This window comes from Triturus cristatus, chromosome 5_2, assembly GCF_964204655.1.
Source record: "Triturus cristatus chromosome 5_2, aTriCri1.1, whole genome shotgun sequence".
NCBI classification, from domain to species: Eukaryota; Metazoa; Chordata; class Amphibia; order Caudata; family Salamandridae; genus Triturus; species Triturus cristatus.
The window spans coordinates 447,015,434-447,035,920 of NC_140588.1; the positions used below are offsets into that span (position 1 = coordinate 447,015,434).

General features: G+C 42.3%; 1 protein-coding gene across 6 annotated transcripts in view; it reads right to left on the minus strand.

The window, feature by feature from the left end:
* TNS3 (tensin 3) overlaps nt 1–20,487 on the minus strand; it is a 784,915-nt gene that overhangs the window by 341,773 nt on the left and 422,655 nt on the right. The gene's annotated exons all lie outside the window — the stretch shown is intronic.

Here is a 20,487-nt window from a genome sequence, read left to right on the forward strand (position 1 = left end):
GTGGCTTTTTTTTTAAGAGAGGCAAACTCACCTGGATCATACCAGTGTAAAAGAACAAAACAAGAGGCAGTAGGTGTGAAGTAATAAGCAGAACCAAGAATGAACGCAAGATAACCCTCCAAAGTTAAAATATGGCGCACTGAAGACATACGTCACTTCCTTTACAGTTTTTTTCCAAGTGATTTGTTCTATTCTTTTCACCTTTTCAAAATATTCGTTTAAAAAAGAAAAACGCGTTCATATCATGGCTATATAGAACAACTAGACAAAGCCCATGCCCCAACACCCCTCTCTCTCTCTCTCTCTCTCTCGGGGCTCTGAGTTTGATGTTCTAAACGCCCACCAATGACATGTGGCACATGGCAGTTCATGAGGTCGCATCCTGGCAGGGCCTAATCAGCCCTTCCATCTTTCCGATGCCGGTAAATTGCGTAACATCAACATTGGGTAATAGTAACACACCTGTTATTTACAGCACGCAAGAAATAGCAGAAGTGCAGGAATACGAGCTCTATATAAAAACATGTTAATATTACTTATAATGGGCACAGCCTTCTCAGAGTTTAGTTTAAGATAACAGTGCATTATCCATGTTTCAGCACTGCAGGTGCATTTTGTGAGTGTATGGGGTTAGACTTGATTTAGCATCCAATACTCCAAACATACCCTCCGTGGCTGTGTGAAGGCAAGTAGCATTCTTATAAAAAGACACAAAGTCAATTTATTGCAAGTTTCTTCCAAATTCTAAGAACTGGAAATTATCTATTAGTGCCAAAGAAAGAAAAAAAACATTCAAGCCTATTTTTTCAACTTTTTCAAATGAACCGATAATAAAACACACATGGCTACATTCCTCCTAACAGCGTGGTAAGAACAATTCAGTATCAACTATTCATATTTCTCGCAGAAACTAGTATGCACCAATATCATGCTTCTCTTAGACACATCAAACCAGGTCCTAAAAGACAGAAGGCAGATCATAACACATTTGATGGGAATTTTGGAGCCAGGAACTCTTCCCATTCTTCAGTCAAAAGCATCGTAGACCACGTCTTCAATGCCAGACTTACCAACAAGGGCCATGAGGACAGCAAGGCGGGCATGCGTTTGTGATGCACTTTAATAAATGTAGATGTTGGTGCTGTGATGTAACCAGTCAATGCTGAAATATAAGACCGTAGGTGTATATCTTGGATCTTTGGGCAAGATATGAAGATGAGATCCACCCACATGGTCACCATCTCCTCCCACCACGACCATTTACATATTGGGGTATCAGCTGTGGCCCGGAATTAATCTGCCTACAACTGGAAGGGAGCAAATACATTTTATGCAAGGGGTTCTTTTGACTGACAGTTGGCGATAAGCAATTTAGGGGACCTGTATTATCAAATATGTGCTCTGCTCCTGAGAAGAAATGAACATATAGAAAATAAGAGTTTGCAAAACCTCCATTCAGTGATGTTATACTTATTCTGAATCTACCAGAACTTAAGAGTTATATTTTACCTTATTCATTGTGCGGGAGCAGGAAAGATCAGAACGGCCAGTTGTGCCACGTAGCGTGGACCAACTATGTGATTTGATGCAAGGATTCAATTTTCCTAGAGCTAGCATCATTTTTAAGGCGCCATCAACCAGTAAACAAACATTTGCTCGATTGAGCTACCCATCAGGAAACGTTTTTATATATATTTAAAAAAAAGCTTTATAGACCATGTCTACTGGGAACAGTCAGAGCCTTCAGATGTGGTCTGCATTTATTATAAAAAGGCAGCGGACACGAGGATAAATAAAAAGGAAAATCTACATTTCAATATTAGTAAGAAGAAAAATGTCATGTTTTGGGAACATATGTTCCACATTTTCTAATTTCAGACCCCGCTGGAATAATGAGAATTTGGATGGTTTACTGTGTGTGGTACAGGGACCAGTCATGCAATGTGCTGTTATTTGTGCTTAAAAAAAACCTCACTGCTACTCTCACAGACGTTCTGAAACATTATTAAAGAAATGTAATGGAAGCAGATGCCTCTGACCAGTCTAGAAACATTTTAAAAGACTATCCTTTATTTGCCCCTAACAATTACTTAGGACAGGCAGTGCATCTAGGATCAACATTGTATTCGAATCGCACTTAAGGAAACAAGAAACATTGGAAGGAAGTGGAACTCCAGAGATTTTAATACTTAATTCATAAAGTCACTCCTTCATCGACTTCGCTGGTAAAATTATTTTGTTTTTATCAACCTGCATTTAAAGAGTTCTTTGAAAGTGATTTTCCTATGGTAGTGCACCTACTTAGAACCATACTGAAAATGATGTTGCACAGCTCGTAACCAGGTTGTCACTCAGCCTCTCAAAGTTCTAAAAAATAAAGGGTGCTATGGGATAATATCTGGATTTAGGATCATTCAGGATTTTCAGGAAGTGCCATAATACTTCCAAGGAGCAACTGGCACAGAATTTTTTTTGGCATGATATAGCCCATCAAGGTTATTGATCGAGGGACACACCCCAAATTGTTGCAGATTCCTTTTAACAATCCAATGGTCCAAAAGATAGACACCATTTCTTTGGTTTTGATAGCACCATACGAACCCAAAATAACATTAGGCCATGACTGGCCAGATGACCTTCATGCAGGAGACAGGTCAGTGGACGGCACAGAGTCTGTGGTGCTGTGCAGATAAATGTATTCAATAGGTGAATAAAAAGCTAGCACAGAACTTCAGGATGGTTCCAACCAACTGTTTTTGGGTCGCTATTTTCTTGAGCTGTGAATCCACTGAGATAAATGTTCAAGGTTTGAAGTCACTCAAGAAAGCACAAAACAACTCTGTATACACCATAAAACGTGTGTGTGTTGGGGGGCAGAACTCGCAGAGTTTTACTCCATGGAGTTCCATGAAAACTCTGCTATTCCGCGGAGTTCCGGCCACGGCGAAGCCCACCTCCAGGGTGTTTATACAACGAAAGTTTGCCCCATCTGACTGTTTTTTCTATCCTTTCTTACTAAGAAAGTTCAGCGAGGCCTTCTCTGGCTCTGAGACTTTCCAACTTTAATACTGGAGAAGCTTGATGCATCATGCTGGTTCTCTCTCACATGTGACAATCACGATTCCCGAGCCATGGAAGGCACTGTTCTGACTGAAACACTCCCAGGTTTACCAGGCTGAAAGTAAAGGGCTTTGCCACCAGAGTCCAGACACGTTTGCCCACCCGCACCCATGAATCATACAGAAGTTTTTGGGCTTTTCACACCTACCCACTCCAGAGAGATGCTGGTCAGAGATGGTCTCCGGGCCATCTTCTCACTGTGGTAGTAGGTGCTGGCGGTCTCCCCCAGGGACATGGAGCTGGACGTAATCACAGGCACCGTCTCTTCAGCGGTTCCTATTGGGACAGCCTCCTGGAGTGGCTGAAGCGGTCAGAGCTGAGGGACAGGAGGGAGGCCAACAGCCAGGCCAGAAAGGTACAGAGGGGATGGGTGGCAGGAGACAGGTAGCCCAGACTGGCGACGGCCTGCAGCCTGGCGAGGCTGGCTAACAGCAACAGCAGCACTATGGGTCAGTCCTCAGCAGGCTGGCGAAACTCTTCGTATAGCCATTCCACAAGCCCTCAGCCGGGCAAGCACTGTCCATGTGCCTCATCTCACTCTCGGAGCCCCTCAAAGCCTGGCCGCCCTGCTCACTGCTTTCAGTCACCCACTGCCGCCCCTAGCCCTCTCCAGCAGCAATACTTGCAGCAGATAGGGAGGGAAGTGCAGCGAGGTGCACACGCAGTTCCAGGTGCCATGCGGACAGCTGTCTTACCCGCTCCCTTGCAACTGCCCTCTGGCACGTGCACATGCCGGCCTCCCGAAGGTGGCTGTTGATTCGAAGCGGCAATGTTAATAGCGCTAGCGCCAGGCAGCCACAGCCCAACTGCTGCCCTTGCTCTGATTGGCTGATCGGTGTCAACACGTGCAGCAGCTGTGTAAGTTGATGCTGGCAAGGGCCAAGGGCAGCAATTATACGCAAACATGTGTACTGAAACTAGGGGTGGGTGCTGGTAAACTCTGCTATGTTGAAGTTGGGAGAGTTTTTGTCGAATTCTGTGCACCAAGCGGAGCACAGAGTGGCAAAACTCAGCGAACTGCGCCGGCAGAGCGTAGTTTACTACCCACCCCTACATAAAACTACTCTAAGGCAAAAGATAAATACTTGCCAGCCTCAAAAATACTAAAAGGGAAGGGCCCAAATAGCAATTGTAAACATGGTGACTGCGGCATATTTGACAACAACTATTGCGATACAAATATTTAGATAAACCAGTAGAATTTTTGTTTCTGCGCAAGTTTGTGCACAGAACCCCAACTAACCAGAAGCATAGTTCAGCATTCCAAGAAAAAGGGGTGGCATTATTTCACACACAGCAGATAATTCCAGGGGAACTGCCTCCATTACATGTTCACCAGCAGCAGATATCCTTGAGTGTCACTGCATTGACACCTGGGCTCTGTTAAACATGTGCAAAACCAGTGGAGAATTTACACACATTTTAGCATATCTTCAAAACGGCTCGTGCAGTACCCTGTAAATAAATAAGCATTTACATGTGTTAAACAGTAATGGTATTAACACTTCCAGCTGTATCAGGGGTGCCACCCTGATGGTGTTATGAGGCAGCCTCTGTGCAGTCACGAGCTGGTTCTTTGGCTTGAGGCGGATCTGAACCAGGACGTACAGTTGTTTTTAGTTTCTTTGTAGTATGGCAACATTGTTTTCCAAGCAGCTACTGCCCTGTTAATTGTTACAAATTGTTCACTTTTTCCTGCAATAGATCCCTAGTTGATACCAAGTAATTACTTAATCTTTGCCTATCGTTTGTTAATGTTTACCATGTTTTGATGTTTACAGTCTATTCGTGTCAGACTATATTCAAGAAGGCTTGAGGCGTGAGGGCCACAAATGAACAAGTAATAATTTACTATTCCTCTAATACAGACGTAGGAATGTTCAGGGCTCAACCCCAAGACCTTGGGCGCTCATTTGCAGCCTACAGTGAAGTTATTATGTTGCCAGAACAAAAGCCTCATTGCCGCACTAGATTTATGAATCCCCAATTCTACTGTTCAGTAGTGTTCTTTTCCAGGACTTGCAGACACACATGTACACAGTGACATATTAAGGAATTTGGGGGTCCTCGGCCACACCTATTTTGGGGGACTCTGTTACCAAGAACTTTGCCTTTATGATCATTTTTCACCTAAATCAGGTCCATTGGATATTCCTTGAAAGTTAAGCAATAGTAAAAGGAAGAAGAAAAATGATAGGCGATTGCTTATTTTAAATCAGCACCCCTACCGTTTATCATCCCTCCTTTTTTCGAGTTGCCCTTGAACTGCCCGGATCCACATACAGCACTATAGCACATAGATTGGCATGGAGGTGGACGACGGGGCAGCCCTGTACGAGGTTGTGATATACCTGCCAATATACTATTACCAAAAGCCATGGAGGTAGTTATTACAGCTTGACTATTCAGATAAATTAATGAGGGGCCCTGTCCTGACCAAATAACAAGGGGCCCCGTTGAAAGGTGGGGCCCTGGGCCAGAGCCCACTTTGCCCATGCCTTAAAACGTCTCTGCATGTACATGCCCACTGTCTATGCCTCGGATTCAGACTCCTGCTAAAAACAGGGTACAGTCAAACAAGGGTAGTTAAGGCCTCCTCATAAGCATTGCGATCAGCTGTTAAGTTTCAACTTCAAGGCTCCAGCAAGGAAGACAAATGATCTTGAAAAGAAACCGAGCCCTGCATCATCAAATCGGAGTTTCAACCTTTTCTTTGATTATTCTGGACCAGTCACGCTCGCAATTTATTCTGGGCACCAATACTGTGACGCCCTACGGTGGTCAGTTCAGCTTACTCCTTGACATTCTTGCCAGATTCTAAGATTTCCATGGTTGAACTCATTGCTAAGGAACTGCAAGTTTCCCAGGCTCCATCGAACATTGGTAAATGTATTAAAGCCTTTTCTCCCCCATTCCTCATTCGCTACGTGGGACAGTCCCTAGTGCTTTCCACTAGTGATGGTGGGAAGCCCATGTTGACCAGATTATCTAAATGTTCTTCTTACTTACTACAGCAAAACAACTCCTTACGTACACAAGAAAATGTGAACACATTACATATACCAGTTCTCTGCACTTACAATTCAAAGTGGCTTGTCGTGTGCCCAAGGCAATGGACTTACTACCCAGAATAAGTAAGTGACTAGACTTGCGAATCCATGAGTGCACACAAAACACTCTCAGTATCCGTGCATGTCATGTTTTTGCAGGGCCATCGACTTGAAGTGAGGTCGATCATAAGAGGGAGACTTACTTCACATTTTAAAATATGTCCTAAATAGAAAGAGAAAAAAAAGGCAGATCCAGTATCTGATGCATCTAGAGGATTTATAATTGTTAACTGCCTTGTCATTAATAAAGATATGCTAGCTCTGCTTAAAAAGCTATAAAACATATGTTGCTTCGGGGAAGTGGTCCATCAGAGAAAGGGGAGGGGGGAGATAATGCCCCCTTATCATGGGCCTGTTAGCAGCAATACCCGCGCTGTGGAAATCATTAGCAGTTGGCCTTAGACTTGCTCTCTTGCTTCTAATTTTCCCATAGGATTTAAAGGCCCATTTTTGACCCCAGAATACATTGGTTGAAACTTGCTTTATATTGATTTGATATAGTAATGGGACAGGTGTAATTTTATATTTCATATTTGTTACTGTTTTGTTATTGATTGTTTCATTTACTTTCAACATCACTCCTTCAGCCAACAAGCAAGCTTCGCACCAAAGGTAATATTTTAACAATGTAAAAATAATGCAGTCGCAAAAAAGAAAAGAATAGTCATAAAATGCACAACGACTGCCATCGGATTATGGAGCCATACCCACAGGCCCTTTTGGTTGTTTAAAGTAAGAACACCCGCCTGACATTTAAACGTCATATTCAGATTGATTTCCATACTATTTCTGATTGCATGAGAGAGGTGGAAATACATAGTCACAGGGCATCTGGCTCAGGGAGACAAAGGCAGAGCCAGAGAAGAAATGGCAAAACGGAAGAACGACAGAAGGAAGGATGAATGGAAGAAGAAGGGAGGAAGTGTACTAGGGAAGATTAAACTAATTTCAGAAAGGAGTGTGGTAGCAAGAAAAAACGAAGTAAGGGAGAGAATGCAACTGACTTACTAACCAGGTATACAGAAAGAGAAACAAGAAAACAAAATAGCAAAAACACAATAAGGAAATTAAATTAAATAAACAAAAGAAATAATGGCAGAGCGTTGGGGAGAAGGAAGGGATAATTTATTAGAAAACCCTCCCTGTTCTGAACGGGTGATGGACCTGCGGCTTGAAACCACAGATATACTTTATGGGTGTTAATGAAGTGGTGGATGGGGTTATGCTGGCCGTCTTGACTGTACAGAGCGGCTCAATCATTCTAAACATTAATCACACTAGGATACTAACGCTGGAGCCATTCCAGAACCTTTCATTACCTTCCTCTTAAAATATCGTGTGCCATCAAGCTCATTTTTTGGCTTTGAAGTGTCGGTTTCTAGCACAGCCAAGTTTTAACTTCTAAAGAACACATTACAAAACATCTCTTATGGTAGACACCTCAGAAAACAGAAGAAAACTCAACTGCTGAAAGCAAAGTAAACTACTGCTCAGAACCACGGTCAGACATGGGTAAACATCGACTCCTGTCTAGTTGAAAAATGAGTGTAACCGCACTCAAATCTTTCTAAGCCATGACCATGCAAGGCCACCTGGGGAATTAAATGAGGTGGAACCATGACAAGGCCAACCTACAAAGACAAGCAGGTCACCGTGTAAATTCCTTCTTAATTAAATCATAACCACACCACGACATGTGCGATGTTTAACTTGACAGTGATGTAGTGTCTATCCGTAACTGGTTGCAATTATTTACAGAAATTAAAATTACTTGCAAGGGGAGAGGGGCCGTCAACTGTTCTTTTCTACTCTTGTTTAAATTTATTTGGTTTGGGGCATTAGCAGATGTCTGCCCGTGTTTTCTAAATGTCCAATCTGTGGGGAAATGCTGTCAACAGCCCACTTTCCTCCCTAACTATGTAGTATTGGTGTCACTCATGGCCCAATTTGATATGTCGCCGCTCCCGTTCAACCTGTAGTATGTATAGAAAAACAAAACAATAGAAGCCCATTTCTGAGAACTCAAATAATCGAAAATCGATTTAGTGGATGGAATTTAGTAAGCAGCCATCCACATATGTGGCCTAATGCTATAAAAGGTGCATTTTGAAGCTAACGTTTGGTGGCTCAGTGACATACTGCATCCACTACAGGAATCTGAGTTTTAACTCATGGTCACAGGTTAGATTCTTAACAGGTTCACTCTTCATCCTTCTGAGGTTGATAAAATGAGTACCACTGAGTTGGGTAAGAATAAACATTTTGTTATTCAGTGCCAAAAGGCCCCAAGGGATAGTTGTACACTTTACAAAACGCATTATTTCAAAGGCATGGAAAGTTGGCAGGGCTTTAGGTAGGATTTTCATCACCCGCCAAGTGTGATTTTCCACTCCCGATTTCTAATCAAATGAAGTCCTATTTTATGATTTTTTTATACCAATGGGGTGTCCACATGACAGTGGCACCACATGTAGTATTGCTGCATCATGCCACTGCCCCTGGGGCCAGGAGAGCAACAGGATAGAAACTGTCTGCATGGGGGAATATTCTCTGAAAGAGAAAGCCAGAGACCATGTTTGCACACTGCTAGGGTGTTGTGGCTGTTTAAGGCAGTGATGCAATTCAGAAGAACTGAAGCACACCAGACTCAAAGCCCATCCAATAACATCAAGCAAAGTCAGAAATGTATGGGTAACTATGGAATCATACTTCTCCTTGATAACAAATGTTAACAAGGCACGGCTGTTGGTGAAGCTAATAAGTCTTGGTGGACGCTAAGTAAAACCAACTATGTAGGAAGGATGGGTGGAGAAAAGCAAGGGCAGTAACTGTGGCAATGATGGGAGGGTGGTTGGGAAAGGTAGGAAGCGTGGAAAGGGAAAAACAACGGAAGCAACGGAAGGAGGGAGGGCAGGAAAAAAGCAACAAAGGCAATGGAGAGAATGATACACTAGGCGACAGCTGGAATGGACTAGGTTGGGTGGTTAGAAATCCACAGAATCAATAGAGGGATAGTGGGCGTGGAAAAAGTAACAGTAGCACTAGAGGGGATGGAAGGAGGGTAGGTGAGGAAAATCAACACCAGCAATGGAGGAAACAGAGGAAGGGTGGATGCCCAGTAAGTAACCGCAGCAACTGGGGGGGGGGGGGGCAGCAGCAGTAATGAAGGGTGGATGGAGAAAGACAACAGTGGCAATGAGGGAGGATGGGTGGGGAAACAGGGGATCAAGGAAAAAGCAACAACAGCCTCACAGGGAGGGTGGGTGGCCAGGAAGAAGCTCATTGGAGAGAGGGGGAAAACAGCATCCCAGCAAGAGGAATGTATGTGGATAGAAACACATGGGCGGGGAGTGGACAGAGAGTGAAGCAGCACGGAGGGAGAGACGGTGAAGAAGGACAAAAGCATGGAGCGTGGAGGTAGGGACAGCAAAACAGGAGAGAGAAAACAACTTGGAGCACTCACCATGGGATGCGACTCCAACAGCCAAAGACAGACAGAAAGCAAATGCACTTTCACAGAGTGCTTCACGAGAAAAACAAATGTTTTCCCAAAAAGCATCTATTGGCGGAAACATAGAAGGAGACAATCAGAGTGTTTGTAAACACTGGCTATGCTCCATGGGAGGGGCAAACACAAGCTGGATGAGCTAAAACAAATACATTCAGCAAAAGGAAAGCAAGCAAATGTGAGTGACAAAACGCAAACCCAATGGTAAGCATTGGGCGAAATGCATTCTTAGGTAAGCTTTCAGGATGTCTCCAATATGTTGTTGCAACCAGACATCGACTTATAAAGCACTTTCTGCACAGTGAAAATACGGTGTCTCATCTTCCCAAACCTTGGGTAACAACAAAAGCTAAAAGCTATCCCAACACTCCTAATCTTCAGGCTTTATTATGTCAACCGCCTATACCATGGAGCCCCCAGTTTCATCATGCACGAAATACAACTCATCCACAATGCTGCCGCAAGACTCCTTCTCAGCCTTCACCACAGAGAAAGCATGACTTCTGCCCTGCAATCATTACACTGACTACCTACAGCTAAGGGAGCAATGTCCCAGGCACTCTGCATTGTCCACAGAGGATCTTAGGGAAAAGGACCACTATATCTGCAAGTTAAATTAAAGCAATACAAATGAAATAGAACACTGTACTACAGGCTTGCACCATGGATCATCATACCACCTTGGTTCCTCTTTCTCTATTCAAGTCACCAAGCTCTGGAACTCACCACCAGCCAAGATTTGATGTATTCAGGAGTATATACTCTTGAAAAAAAAGTTGAAAACATGGTTATTTCCAAGGTAACTACATCATCCTGCAACCCTGGGATAGGGCCCAGAATAACAATTGCACGTTCAAATGCACTTTTCAGTCCACAGATATGGAACGGCCCAACTAGCACACTGCTTTAAGATATGTGGGTCTAACCTATGTCTATCCTGGGTAGTAAACAGTCATTTCAATTCATATATAACCCTCTTGGCTCACAGTAATACTGATGCCATAACATATAGTGGTCAGGCAGTCAACTGTAGTTCATAGAGGCTGAACAAAAATTCTCAAATACGTCTTGACACTCTTACGCTCACATAAGATAAAGCTATCTTATGTCTCATATCTATCACCAAGTGAAGTGTAATTCCAAAGATATAAACCACCAATCAACAACTGAACAGGCATGAAATAACCGAAGAGACCTTCCACATACCGCTGGTCAACAGAAAACTTTAATTTAGTCCACCAGAGTGGTTCCCAACAGGCTACATACACTGGCTGGTTCTTGACATCTCACAATGACAATCAGATGTAGGATGATAGTAACAAAGTCCATCAAAGAAGATCCCCCCACCAAATCTACCTCCAATCTATATCTGCTCTGGACCATAAACTTTAAACAAAGTAAAGCACAATGGACAACCTAGTGCACAAACCAGCTAAGTGGACTATGATCATAAGAAATACTATAAAGGTACGTGCAGCGCTGCTCAAAGATGACAGGTTACTGAAAACCATAAATTGTGTGTCTATCCCTCACACTACTTTAATGATCACATTGCTAAGCATGCTTTCCATAACATGGTCACTGCACCTTAGTGACCCTCAAAAACACACACTTCCCACGTATAATCAACACAAAGATTACATACACCCTTGCAACCACAAAATCCTCCAGCTTCAAATACACAAATGCATTTATATTGCAACATTCATGGAAAGACTGCAAGGATGCCTATAAGACAAGTCACTAATCAATAAATCCATTCAATCCAAACACAATTGGTGAGTCTACAATTAAAGTTACGTTTTACGGTCATGGTTTCTTCTTAGCCAATCGGAAGGTATCACCTGACAACATCTATAGGATTGTAAAAATACCAAGGAGACAGAAGTATACATGGACACAGAGGATGTTTATAAAATGAATACTTGGCATGATCAAATGAAACGATAGCTTACAAATAATTAGAAAGATCAATCCAATCATTGTAACATTATTAATTTCACTCGAAATGCCTGTTTTAATATAAGTGTGAGCACAAAGGGAAAATGTACATTTGTGCGATAAGGGGTCAAACCAGCTCGAGATCCCGGGAATAGATGCCGAAGGTACACAACAGTGTACAATAGTGAAATAAATCATGGCAGAGTGTGTGCAAGATGATAAAGATTCAGAAATGCATCTCTTGATCTTCCATCTTTGTGGACTTCAGGGGAATAAATCTAGTGTATGGGAGACTCCTCATCCACCATCCCTACACCCCCCAAAAAAATTCAGCCAAAGCACATTTTTGTAGCTGTAAATGGCATAATACCTGGAAATGGAACTTGGACAACATTCTTGTTATTAGGAGGGAGACCTTAACCCGCTGAAATGACATGATTTATCCTCAGGTCTGCTACTCATCCAACTGTGGTGTTTGGTATTGCTTTGGTGATTTTATAAGGAGTTCTTTTGATATAATTTTTTTTTAATGGTATCAATATATCCATATTTAATTTGGTAAGAGAATTAACAGAGGGATTAAAAAAGTAGACATTATTTATAGGCAGACAATTGATTCATGTCTCCTACGGTAAGATCTAAAAAAGAAATGGCTGGTGATAGTATTAGTCACCTTCTACAGTATGGTCAACATGTTTCAGCCACCAACTTTAAACCCTAGAGCAGGACTGTGGCGTTCATCAGGACCAGGGATACCTATTCAACAAGCCACTAATTGTACTGTTTGGTAGCTGGGATGCATGCAATAAACACAAGTAAATGTTCTATTAAAACACTTTCTTGTGTCTGTGATCTGGATTTACATGGGTGCGAACAAAACAGGAAAAACGCAATATTTAAAGAAGGCAATCCAATGAGAATCACATACTCCGAGTGTCGCCTTAAAACAGGAAAGGATGGGCTAATCATTGATTGGTGGTAGATAAGCTTTATAACCACATAAAACACCCAAATCAGCACAGAAACACAGCACAGGAATGTGAAGTGGCAGACAGTGTCGTAAATTAATGCAGCACATTAGTGAGTCGTTTATGAAGGGCAATACGTATCCTGCTTTAGATTTGAGAACTGTACAATGGAAGACGGTTCCTGAGTGGCCCTGTGTTTGTAAACTATAAATAACTATTTATCAGACTCAGTCTTTAATGTCAGAGCTATGCCAACCAGTTTGGGTAGCGCAAAAAAGAATGCATCACTTACCCATTATTCAAGCGCTACCCCAGTGGACTCACCTAGCACTAGCATAATCCCTTTGGAGATCTAATAACAGAATTGACAGGCAGGGTTCAACCTGGTGCTTAGCGAGTCCATTTTGTCCAAGATTTCCAATTTTCATGCCTGATATGTCTGTATATTTTTGTATATGCACTGAGAAGGCATATGGCCCCCACTGAATAGCCTCTCCATCCTCATTTTGTTTATATGAAGATGGCGGATAGGACATAATCTCTATGTTTTAGGACAGATTTTTAGACTAAATATTTCTTAAATTCAGACAGCAGATACATAGCCTTAGTTCCACGTGCAAATCGTGTCTCTCCTAGCACAAGGTAATATGACGAGTCCGTTTAATCCTCCATGCTGCCCAGCTAAACTTTATTAAAAAATATATATATATATATATATATATTATTGCATGTGTCATACAGTAGGCTAGCAGCCCGATACGACACTAAGAAAACATAAATTAATTTTCAGAACTTTTATCATACAGGTTGAGAAGAAAAACTTACTGAACACAGTTGGATTAGGAAAAATTTTATTTACCCACAAGGAGGCCGTCTTGAAGTTGTTTTATGTCTAAATTTATGAACGGGAAAACTCATTGAGAGCGGTGTCCACACTTTCTTTAGCACACTGCCTCCAGCATAGGCAACAGTTGCGTCACCGTGCAATGGACACAATGAAATAGAAAAAAAACAGAGAGCTCCCTCTTTCCCAGCAAGAAGCACAAAGTCACCATTCATAACAACCACTGCTTGAACAATAATATGCCTGTCCCTCTGAGTCTGCAATAACTTCCAAAATTCGATTCATAATAACGTGACACAGAGGATGCAGCTCCTGTGGGGCTGTGATTCCCCTGCTACCCAGTCTTGTGTAATTGACTACTCGGGACCCTGACCCAGAGTCTTGCCACCCACCTGCCTGTGAGGACCTTCCGAACAAAGCACTGCCTGTTATCCCTCATTTAGTTTGCTCCAAGACATCTGCTTTACAAAAAACACAGAGACAATAAATCAAACGTATAGCATCAGATTTGACCCACAGTCACTGAGAGCTTTTCCCAGGAGGAGCAATTGCTACATGAATACTCAGGAAAGGGAAGCGAAGTGGTGATCTTGGCATAAACGCTCTTTGATGTTTCCAGTACAGTACAAAATACTCATTGGTCCCCTCGGTAGACTGGCCAAAACCAGATGAGTGCGGAATGCACCACGATACTATATCTCAACTATGCCTGGCAGAGCCACAGAAGAATTCGCTGTTGTGGCCCACGAGGACCTGAAGGATAAATTTACAGCTGTCCCATGTCTCCAGTGAAGAAAATGTGGCTATTTTTCACAAAACAAGAAGAAAAAGACACATACGAAATGATCTAAACTTTGTGTGTGGGGGGTGGTCGTCCTTACAGTTTGTTGGCTCAGTCATCAACGTAGCAGGATGTTTTCAGCAGCAACATAGTTGGATACAGTCAATTATCTGAAGGCAGTTACTCAAATGCTTCTCAAAGTGATCACAAAATGTTCAATTTCTTTATCTGAGCAATAGTCTGACAAAGAGGCCAAATAAATGGAAAGAGCACTGTGGGAACGTGTAATATTTTACGTTAGCATAAGCGACAGCCATTTTGGCTGTGGCATCCATTTCGCTTCCTTCGTAATTCTTCTGTCCTCTGCTGTTCGCCTTTTCACCCTGCTTGTGTCATCAACTTTAGGTGACCTCTTTCGACATGGCTAAGCAATGTACGTGCTGGGGGATTTGTAGCTGCCGGTGCATCTGGTCTTAGAGGCTATCTATTGACCGTTTACTGCTGTCATAAACATTCCTGCTCCCCCTCCTTATTTGCTGACCAAGTGGTCATCCACCTGCCCTTGTTTGCTGATAGTTATTTCCATGTCTAACCTTGCTCTTTCCATTTCTCTCCACATGCTTGCATTGCAACAAAAACGCATACAAGGACGATGGTTTGTGAATTCAGTGTACTTCCTCCCACAACACTTGAGGGTGTTGTTCGGATGCAGTCCTGCTCATGAGTATTTAATAAACTTGGTTTGTTTTACTCCATTTCATTGCTAATCTCTCTTTTGTTAGTCTTCGGACCCGTGGACGAGTGGGTGACCCTGCACCAGTGTGCCCTCACGGGGGTACATTTCCATAGCACTGAAAAATATAATCAATTAGTATTATCTAGGAAGAGGACAAATAAAATTCATGCCCTTCCAGCACAACAATGCAGAGGTCTTAGCACTGTGGTAGTTTTCACTGAAAACAATATTCCTGAACATTGTATGAAACCACACATATACAAGTCCAATCCAATAAGTATAAACACAGAATGAGACAACTCTTCTTTTTAAACCATTTTTATAAAATATTTATTATTCGTAACATACGATATAGAGTTTATAAAGAGCTGTTTTCCATCTGATATATTTTTGGCTCATCACAATTTCTATTAATGCACAAAACCTCTCACTATGTAAAAATGTAAAACTTTTGAATACGTTTATAAAGTGGTAATGCTCTGTAGTACTTATTTCAAATATTGTGGAATATATATCTCTGATCTCATGTATGATCCCCATTCCCACCTGTAATCGTTCTGCCCCAGAGCACCCCCTCCTGTGTCCTCCTAGTCTGAAGGAGATCAAAAATCAGCCTTGCGATTCAGGGCCTAGGAGGCATTTATGTTATGCACTAGCATGGCATTAAAAAGGTAGGAAACAGCAATGAACCAATCTCTAATTTCAAAGTTATGATCCCAATAGGCTGGGGAGTCTCAAATCGGGGATGAGGAGAGGTTGAACTTTTTGATCAAGCATATGATGTACTTCACATGTTACTTCTACCAAAGTTGAAGACAACTTGTTTTATGTCTGAACAAGGACGGACAATAATAAAAGAATTTTGCATGGACACTTAAGATGCAAAGAGTGTGTTTTTCTCAGTGCATAACCTAATGTGTGACTATCACCCACAACATAGTCCAACTGATTCTCAACTATAGTTCCACTCATGTACTCTGCTTGGGGGCTCTCCAGACCCCAAATCTTCAGTTTTTTTGCAGCCCACATCTGGAGAGCATTGACCCTACCCATGCATTCGGCCCTCTTGTGAGCAACCACCATATTCGTAACATACGATATAGAGTTTATAAAGAGCTGTTTTCCATCTGATATGTATTTGGCTCACCACAATTTCTATTAATGCGCAAAACCTGTCACTATGTAAAAATGTAAAAGTTTTGAATACGTTTATAAAGTGGTAATGCTCTGTAGTACTTATTTCAAATATTGTGGAATATATATCTCTGACCTCATGTAGGATCCCCATTCCCACCTGTAATCATTCTGCCCCAGAGCACCCCCTCCTGTGTCCTCCTAGTCTGAAGGAGATCAAAAATCAGCCTTGCGATTTAGGGCCTAGGAGGCATTTATGTTATGCACTAGCATGGAATTAAAAAGGTAGGAAACAGCAATGAACCATTCTCTAATCTCAAAGTTATGATCCCAATAGGCGGTGGAGTCTCAAATCGGGGATGAGGAGGGGTTGTTGTTTACTGGGTACCTTAGTGGATTTGCTCATGAAGCATTTCTAATGCAGTCCCACTGCGCTGTCAAAGGTCTCTTCTGTAGGCCATGCTTCCCATTCGTACGAAGCGCTTCACTTTTTACTTTAGCCCATTATTCAACTTCACATTTCAATGTCACTGTAATAGGGATGTAGTATGGATTTTCGTTGCTTGGCTAATGCCCACTTTGCTAGTACCCGAGCCATGTCAGTAAAGCTTATTGCAACCTTGGCTTTCCTGGGGTCTGAGATATACCAAGCAGGCACCATTCCATGGGATCTAGATTTGGTTTTTCGGTGAGTTGAGAGATGACTTGCATCATTTCAGTCCAATATGACAACTCTTAAATATAAGACTTCATCTTCAGCAAACATGCACTTTGACATAGTTAGGCATCAGGGTATTTGAATGTGATCACGGTGAATTATAAAGCAATTTAAAGATACTAACCACACTACCAGCAAAGTCCAATGGATCTGATGAGCTGCTGCATCTGCGCATTAACTTGTCCCTGAACAACTTCTATAAGACCCTCAAGACCTGGCTCTTCGGCTAAGCAGATCTGCGGACCCCCCCTCAGCGCCTTGCGACCCTCATGGGTGAGTAGCGCGCTTACAATTCCCTGATTGATTGATTGGGGAAATATCTTGACTTAACTTATTGGAGACTCGCCTCTTTGATTGTCATCGCACCTTATCTAGGTACTTCAATGAGGCAAGTATAATGTTCCAGACTCAAGGTTAGTTTTTATGATGATTTGTTTACTGTTAAGTGGATCTCAAGACAATTTGCTTAAAATTGATTGAATTTTTTATCCTGATTTAATTCTAATTGATTGATTTTAACACAATAAATATTTATTCATTTATTTCATTAACTTGTCCCTGTAGTTGTTTACTTTGAAAATCAACATCTGGACTACCACAAGCTACACTCGTGCTTCCATAATCTCCTCTCTGTCCAACAACTCCACGCAAAGGTTTCATCTTTGAACATTAACCTCCTTACCACAAAAGAAGCATGTCAACCCTTTGGAGCCAAGTTAGCTACCTCCTCCCTTCCTTTAGGGCACTTGCAGAAATGTTCGTTCTGGGTCCCTTTTCCCTCTGAACTTCAGCATCAGAGTCTGAGAACCTATGCTGCCACAATCAGATGGTGTGTATCTTTGAATCACAATGTTCATTCTCACTTTCATTCTATGTATTCACTTAGCTGTTCTGCTGCACCTCACATTGCTGTCCTGTGGTTGCCTCACTGCTCCACTGGTAGGATGCATACGGCTGCCTGGATATGACACTGATGCTACTAGTCCTTTGCTGGGAAGTCTTGTAGCATCGTGTGTGATGGTGCTGGCTTGGCTGTGCTGTACCACTACTGTGTGAAGAGAACTTTTTGATCAAGCATATGATGTACTTCAAATGTTACTTCTACCAAAGTTGAAGACAACTTGTTTCATGTCTGAACAAGGACGGACGATAATAAAAGAATTTTGCATGCACACTTAAGATGCAAAGAGTGTGTTTTTCTCAGTGCATAACCTAATGTGTGACTATCACCCACAACATAGTGTAACTGATTCTCAACTATAGTTCCACTCATGTACTCTGCTTGGGGGCTCTCCAGACCCCAAATCTTTTTTTTGCAGCCCACATCTGGAGAGCATTGACCCTACCCATGCATTCGGCCCTCTTGCGAGCAACCACCATACTCATGTCTACCACAAGAGTAGATGACTGACCAAGGCCCTCTAATTTAATGTTCATAAATAACTTTGTTGCAACCGCCCTCTGAGGATAGACACCGACCCTAGTGATAATCTAGATGGCCTCAGCTTCAGACCTTTAAAAATAAGCAGCCTTTGAGATGAAAGAAACTGGCCTAGCTAACAGCCTTTATTAAACACAAAGCGAGTGACTGAAAGGCGAAATTATTTGCGAGAAATTATAACATTGGGGTAAAGACAGTTTGACAGGCACTTAGTCCAATAGCCGAGGAACCTGGCAAGTACATGGTGCTGACCATGAAGTGATTAATGTTTAACTTTGCTCCTAGGAATGGTGCAGAGGAGCGCGAAAAGTTAGGCTTTCAGAAGAGCAGCGACTTCTCTTTGAAACCATGCATCTTTATAATCCGATATGCATGTTTATAATCTGTATTTGCAGTCAAAAGGACAAAAATCCAGACAAAGAATGATGATCAAAGATAATACACTTAGTGAGAAATATCACTCAATTTTCTGTATGATGTATCACAGTCTTCATGCAATATCAGTGAGAGCTAGTCGGAAGCTACCGAGAGTTTATGAGGCCCCACTGCGCCTAACTGTTGGCCTTACATTTAGTGATATGAACCAGTCTGGACTTTTCAGCCTGCATACTTCTTTGAGAACTGCTATCCAACACACTCATAGGAGAAATTGATGGTTAGGACCCTTTGAGTCTGGTACTCCACATGTGCATTGCGCCTTCCTGACTGACACAAACGTCAAACGGAAGTATGGTCAGCTTTGCAGGTCACTCTGGGTGGCAAGGCAGAGGGTTCATTTTTATTGTATTATTTCAGCTCAGTGCGTCTCACCTTGGGTCCTTATCAGATAAGGTCTCCCCAAAGCTGTGGAAGATATATCGCCCGTACTGTCCTCGAGGGCTGCTCATTGACGGGCTAATCTCAATAGTCTAAGAGGAAACAACCTGACTGCAGGGTGCCGTCAAAGTAAAAACTTCGAAATATAAGCCTGCCTCAGTGCTTAATTTGAGCCAGTGGTTTCCAGTGGTCAGCACCAGCACTTAATTGTCAGCACCGGGGCTTGTGACAGTCTGCCATAAGGTGGATGCTATCTGGCTAATTTAGAGATGACCGCAACAACAGTTACTTTTTAACTCAATACATATTAAAAATGAATATCACCTGCCTCCCAAGTGTTGTGGAGTGGTGTAGAGCAGAGTGGTATGGCATAGAGAGTGTTGTGTAGAGTGATGTAGAATGGAGTACACTGGAGTAGACTGTCGTAGTGTGACAGAGTGGAGTAGTGTAGGGAAGTAGAGTGGCGTAGACTGGAGTAGTGTGTGATAGAACAGAGTGGAGTGAAGTAGCATGGAGTGACAGTGAGAGTTGCGTAGAGCATTGTAGAGTGGATTAGTGCTGTAAAGTGGCACAGAGTGGACTAGAATGTTGTAGAGTGGAGTAGAGTTTAATGAAGTAGAGCGTCAGAGTGGAGTTGTGCAAAGTGTAGTGTCGTAGAGAGACCTCAAGTGAAATGGCGTAAAGCACAGTGGTGCAGAGTAAATCGCCATAGAGTGCGGTGGCGTAGAGTCCACTGGTTTTGAGTAAACTATGTAGTTAGCAATTCAGACACCTACACTGTCTGGGAGGCTTCGACCTAAAACAGCCTCTTACCAATGGCTTCTGGCCTGACTTACTATAATGTGCCTTCTAAAGTACAGAACCGGAAAAATGCATTTCAGCATTCATCGTGGAAGTGACATTTTGCTACCACACAAAGGCCCTTGCACAGTATTGTCCAAATGTATTAATGTCTCTTTCCTATACAAAGGGTGAGATGCGTCTAAAGTACCTCCTGAAAAGTGGACATGGTGAATAATGAAAGATTAACATAACCACGAACACTATGAGCCCTATTCACGAAAATAGGAGTAAATCTACACCCGTAGAAATAAATCTACATATGGTTAGAAATTTACTACTTTGAAGAATTCAAAAACATTCCCAGTAGTTTCTTTGGAAAGCTGTGAAGGTTGGGAATGTCATGCAACATCTCCTATGGGCTGCCTATGCGGAAATCTATGTGGGGCAGATTTATGATTTTTTTTCCTTCATGTGGAAAACAGAGCAAATCTGTGGCTGATCCATTCCATTGGCTTTGGTACATTTCTGACCATTTCTAGGGTCAGGAGCGGCCAAGTCAAAGTTTCATGTTTGTGGGTTTTTACAAA